This window comes from Phocoena phocoena, chromosome 5 (assembly GCF_963924675.1).
Source record: "Phocoena phocoena chromosome 5, mPhoPho1.1, whole genome shotgun sequence".
In the NCBI taxonomy this organism is placed as follows: domain Eukaryota; kingdom Metazoa; phylum Chordata; class Mammalia; order Artiodactyla; family Phocoenidae; genus Phocoena; species Phocoena phocoena.
This window is the reverse complement of record NC_089223.1, coordinates 13,136,260-13,142,259: the sequence shown is the minus strand read 5'-3', so window position 1 is coordinate 13,142,259 and position 6,000 is coordinate 13,136,260.

The window sequence follows — 6,000 nt, the reverse complement described above, 5'->3', positions numbered from 1 at the left end:
CTAGTAAAAATTGCAATTATTTAATACAAATAAAATACTTCTTAAATCAAGATCTTGTCTATGTATATATAATAAAGTATATACAGTGGTCATCTTTGGGAGATGGGATTATGAGGCTGTTACTTTTTTCCTTTATAATTTTCTAAATTTCAGATTTTTATAGAATATTTAATATATCTATAATGAGAATAAAGCAACACGTACTTGTTTTTTTAAAACTACATGAATTGACTAAATTCATCATAATAATATAAACTTATATTAGCCCCAAATTAATTTTAATTTAATTGGTGTTTAAATTTCTTTAAGTATGGTTTTGTCCCAAACCACTGTTGTAATCTTTACTGATCCATTAGGTAGTTTTTCACATTGTCTGGGTTTAGAATTTCTCATGCTTTTCCATGGTGGAGCCCATCAATGGTGGAGCTATGAGGACATAATTATTAACAAGACTAGTGTACAAATAAGGTCATTTAAGCAAGTGGTATTTTGGATTAGAAAAATCCTTGAGGAAATCTAATCATAGCAATCTTTATTTACAGTAAAATCTCTCCACCCAAAAAATAGTACCTCTACTGAGTATTTTTTAAATCCATTTACATACTCTGGGAAAAGCAAAGAAACTAATATTTTCATTGGAAGGTGTCCACATGTGTAGTCATAGTGGAATGCATTAAAGCATGTCATTCCTAGCCAGAATGTAAGGGCTGCTGTACAAAGAATGATGAATCAATTCATCAAAACTCTGATTAAAGCATAGAATTTTTTTTTTTTTTTTTTTTTTTTTTTTTTTGCGGTACTCGGGCCTCTCACTGCTGTGGTCTCTCCCGTTGCGGAGCACAGGCTCCGGACGCGCAGGCCCAGCAGCCATGGCTCACGGGCGCAGCCGCTCCGCGGCATGTGGGATCTTCCCGGACCGGGGCACGAACCCACGTCCCCTGCATCAGCAGGCGGACCCTCAACCACTGCGCCACCAGGGAAACCCACATAGAATTATTTTTTAAATAAGGAATGATATGAAGGAATAAATACGGACCAATAACATAAACCAAAACTATACTTAATTCCACTGAAAATGGATTATACATCACATCAAATTCTGCCAGTATGTAATATGCACATATTTATTGGCATTTAACTTCATAAAACTAATTCTAGGAAATTACTCAAAGCCATTTTCTGCCAGCTGTGAGAAGATTAACTAATGAAGAAAGTAAGCAAGACATTGTTTTAAATCTATGAGATATGAAACTGGAATCTTTAACTATCTTCATAATCTGATTATTTCATACAACAATATATCTTTAAACTATTCTTTAGCCAAAGTTCGATGTCTGCTTCATCTCAGAATTAAAAGCTTTAACAAAATAACTGCAGTTTTTGATATATAAATAGCAAAATTCATCCATTTTTGACTTAAATATTATTACTTTAGACATTAAGTCTTATGTTTTAAAAATTATAGGAAAGGTCTAGATATAAATGCTATCAGTGGTTGCCTCTGGGTAGTGAAACTTGGTGTAATTATATTTTACTTCTATTTGCTTTTTGTGCTTTTCAAATTTCCTCTGAAAACATTTTACTTTTCTAATAAACTGAAAATTAAGAGTAACATTTTTTGTATATATTAATACACATAACATTGTTATATACATTGGCATATACACATAACAAATATATTTGGAACAAATTAAAATTATGAACAATAACTCTTACTTATTAAATTCTAGTAGCTAGATACTCTTTTGAATCCTTTATATGTATTTCATCCTGATAGCAACCACAGGAGTTAGGTACTATTATTTTCAGATAAGGAAATGAAAGTACAGAGTTAATATAACTTACAGTCATACAGCCGGCTCGTATAGGCAGAGCTAGATTTTGAGACCAAAATATTTGACTATAGAGCACATGTAAAATAAGTGGGTGCTTTTACAGAGTATATTATGAAAGTTTGTATCTCTGAAAATTTCTTTTCAAGCAAGTCTGATTCAGCCCAGTGTGGGTCTAATTCAGTTTGTAAACGATGATTTTTATGTCTTCGCATAACTATTAGGTGAATAAGTTACAATAAGATAAAAAGATTGATCATAATAAAAGTCATTTCAGCATTAAGAGAGAAAACTCTAAACTTGATCATAAGGGAATTTTTCTTCAAATATTTTAATCTGAAACCATTATTTCTATGAAGATTTATAGCTTTCCCTACAGAAAAAGGCCTCGAAATAATAACATATCTTTCAATATGTGAAAAAGAGTTTTAAAAAAGCCAAATTAAAATCTCCACAGAACCTAAATGAATTTCTTCTAGGTGAGACAGGCTGGGACCCAGGACCCTTTGCTGCAGTGCTTGCACCTGGACACACCTCTTCTCGAGCTACAAAATACAAGGAAACTATATGGGAGTAAAAATAACTGCATGCATGCACAGTTAGGATAAATTCTGGACAAAAGACACAAAGAGGCCAAAAAACCCAACTGCCACTTTGGAAGAGCCTGGAGCAAAGCAGGGTACTGCGCATGCCCCCTGCACACAACACGACCTAAGGGGTGGGCAAAACACCTAAGCCACTCCTCCCCGGGGAGAGCAAGCAAGGGAACCTGTTGTTTGTTCTCACTCCCAGCTGCTGCAGCAGGGGCCCCAGTAAAGCCTTGCCTGAATTTCTTATCTGGCCTCTGATCAATTTCTATTGATTGAGGAGGCCAAGAACCCTGGTCAGTAACATGCTTTGTGGCGCCCAACATGGGGCACTTGTCCCATTCTGAGGAGAGGATCCGGGCACCTCCGGGACCACCGAACGCAGCTTCCCTGTGGGTGACAAGCAGTGGCCTGAACCTCTTGTTTCAGCATCACCCCTTTTCGTTAAGTCCACCTTCCTGGCCCCTGCGGGGCCTCAGTACCCTCATTCAGGCAACACTTCCCCTCTCCCCTTTGTCCTTTTCCCCCTCACCATTTTCCCTTTCCCCTTTGTCCCTTTCCCTCTCCTGAAATCTCTCTACTTCTCTGTCCTTTCCTCTCTCTGTCCTCTCTTACTTCTGTCCTGTCCTTCCGAGAGAGTGGACATCGGGCAGCTACAGCATCACTCCTCTCAGCTTGTGAGATCTGCTCTGAGGATCTGCTCTGGCCGGCAGCGGCTCACCTTGACAGGTGACAAGCAGAGGCGGGAGAGGCTTGCCTCACATGGTGCAGACCTTGGTCCAGTGGGCTCTTCCTGAGAGATTCATGAGAGCGATAGAGGTTCAAACCTCATGTCACGTAGTAGCTGGAAGGCCGATCATCCCAGTATTCTCACCTTTATTTTCCTGCCACCAAGAGAAGTCCCGTTGGGAATGGGCTGAAACAGCAGATTTCTGTATACTTGTGTACCCGTGGGTGAGGGTCCCACCTGTTGCTTGGGGACCCACAGACAACGTACAACTGGCTGGTTTCTGGGCTTGATCACCCCGGTGGGCAGTGGACAGGGTGCTTTATCCTTCACTGGCCCTTTCTGGAAGCACGCAGGTTGGTGCCTGAATAGACACCCGTAGGGGAGGGGTTGAAAAGGCAATCCCTCTCTTTCTGTCTCTTTCACTTTTTCAGTCTTTTCTGTCCCGCCTCCCTTTACCTCTCCCTTGGTCCTCGCACCTGCACTCCCATTCCCTTTATCCTGAAAACTTCTTGCGTGTGTCTTTAAGTTTTGTGATTGGCGTCTTTGTTTGTGTTGTAGTTCTGTCTGTCCCACTGCTCGTGCAAGCCTCTGCTGACATTGTGGTCATGGTGGAGCACTTCAGCCTTGAAATACAAACACAGCCCGCATTGCCTGAGACTCCAGCCTTGGGTTACTTAGTGGGATTTTAAAGAACAAAAAGAAAAGACAGGAGCTTGCATTCTTCCTGCCTCTGCTCTTGCAATATAACTATTCTGCCTGAGCTGGAGGGGCTTGCATCTCTCTCCTCCACCTTTGCAATGTAACTATTCTGCCTGGGCTCTCGGGAACTACCTGATTCATCTGCAGTCCCCAGACTGAGGAAAAAACAAAACAAGAGGACCATTTTAAATTCAAGCGAGGGTGGGTGGGGGGAGGGCTCCCCTGGTGGCTCAGTGGTTAAGAATCCGCCTGCCAATGCAAGGGACACGGGTTTGAGCCCTGGTCTGGGAAGATCCCACATGCCGCGGAGCAACTAAGCCCATGCACCACAACTACTGAGCCTGCACTCTAGAGCCCGTGTGCCACAACTACTGAGCCCACGTGCCACAACTACTGAGCCTGAGCTCTAGAGCCTGCAAGCCGTAACTACTGAGCCCGTGTGCCACAGCTACTGAAGCCCGTGCGCCTAGAGCCTGTGCTCCACAACAAGAGAAGCCACCGCAATGAGAAGCCCGTGCACCGCAACAAAGAGTAGACCCTGCTCACCACAACTAGAGAAAGCCCGTGCACAGTAACGAAGACCCGACGCAGCCAAAAATAAATTAATTAATTAAAAAAAGATTTTTAAATAAATAAATAAGTTCAAGCGGGAAAACTATGAGATCTCTGGTTGTATAGAAATTAACTTGTCTAGCTTAAACTTGTGGATTTAATTAATACAGACCTGTCTTTAGGGTCATCAACATAAAGTACAATACTTTCATTGTACCTAGGGTTCCTGGAAGTCAATAAGTGCATGTTGTTTCTGTTATAAGATCTGTCAACAGGGAAAAAAATCTGATATGATTACATTTTTAAGTAAATGTAACTGGGATAAGAACATTTTGGTAAACTCTATAGGAATAATTATGTTTTGGAAACATTCATCTAAACCAGTCTCTCCAAATTTTGGTAATTTGAAGCTAAATTAAGTCAAATGATAGGAATTAATTGAGTATCCAGGCCATGTCAAATAAGGTAAAATGTTGGAACATTAATTGCTAAACAGGTCAAAATTTACCTACTTTTGTCTTCTTGTGAGAGAGAAACTAAAACCGTTTGATGCTGCCTTGAGATGTTCTCTACCAGTTTATGGAACGCTAATGTAAAAGACAGTTCATGGCTGCTTAAGGAAAGTAGGACGTGTGTTTTCAAAAAGGAACGTACGAGGAACGGAAATACATTTTGTTAAGAGAAAAAGGGTGATTTTGTCCTAGAGCTGGCTGTTTCTGAGTGGGAAAAGAATAAGGGACAAAGTATGGCTACAGAAAGTTGCAGAAGGTGTGTGGAGGAGGAACATTGAGAAAAGAATTTTGTATGTGGTCAGGATTTTCTAGGGTTGGATTAAATTTAATTAGGTAAATGGATTTTATTACAAGTAGGCTGATGCAAGACTGGATTCGGTTTCTCTCTCGCATAAGAGAACAAAGTTGTCCTGGAATGCTGCTTTTGATAACAGATTGTGTGAGCTTCCGTGCCTTTTAGTGATCTCTTAACCTGGCAGGACATCACGGTTATTCTGGCCCACTGTTGCACCCCGGATGACAAGGAGCGCATACTGAGAAAGGCCAGGGAACACCCAGATGACCTACTGGCTGCCAATCCACACCAGCAAATTTATCAGGTGGGTGGGGATGCTATCCCAGAACATGACCCACGCTGGGACTGTGAAAATATGTAGGCCAGGCTAGGACGAGACATTATATTACTTGTCTATCAGAAGGAATGAAAAGGTGTATAGTGAAGCCTGTAAATGATGATAAGGTCTGAGAGGTTACGCAGGGAAAAGATGAAAACCCAGCAGTCTTCCTGAGCCGGGTGACAGAGGCATTCAGGAACTACACCAATACAGACCCTGAGCCCACAGAAGGGAGGGCACAATTGGCCATGCATTTTATCACCCAGGCCACTCCTGATATCAGGAGAAAATCACAAAAGCTTGAGGTTGGGCCCCAGACTCCGTTGTCAACGTTGGTAGAGGAGGACTTCAAGGTCGATAACGACCTGGACTTAACAGAGGCCAATAAGGATAAGAGGCTAATAAAGAAAACAGTTTTTGGCTGCTCGGATTCACCCACCATCTTGAGGGCACCCTGGAGGGCCAAGAAGCCCG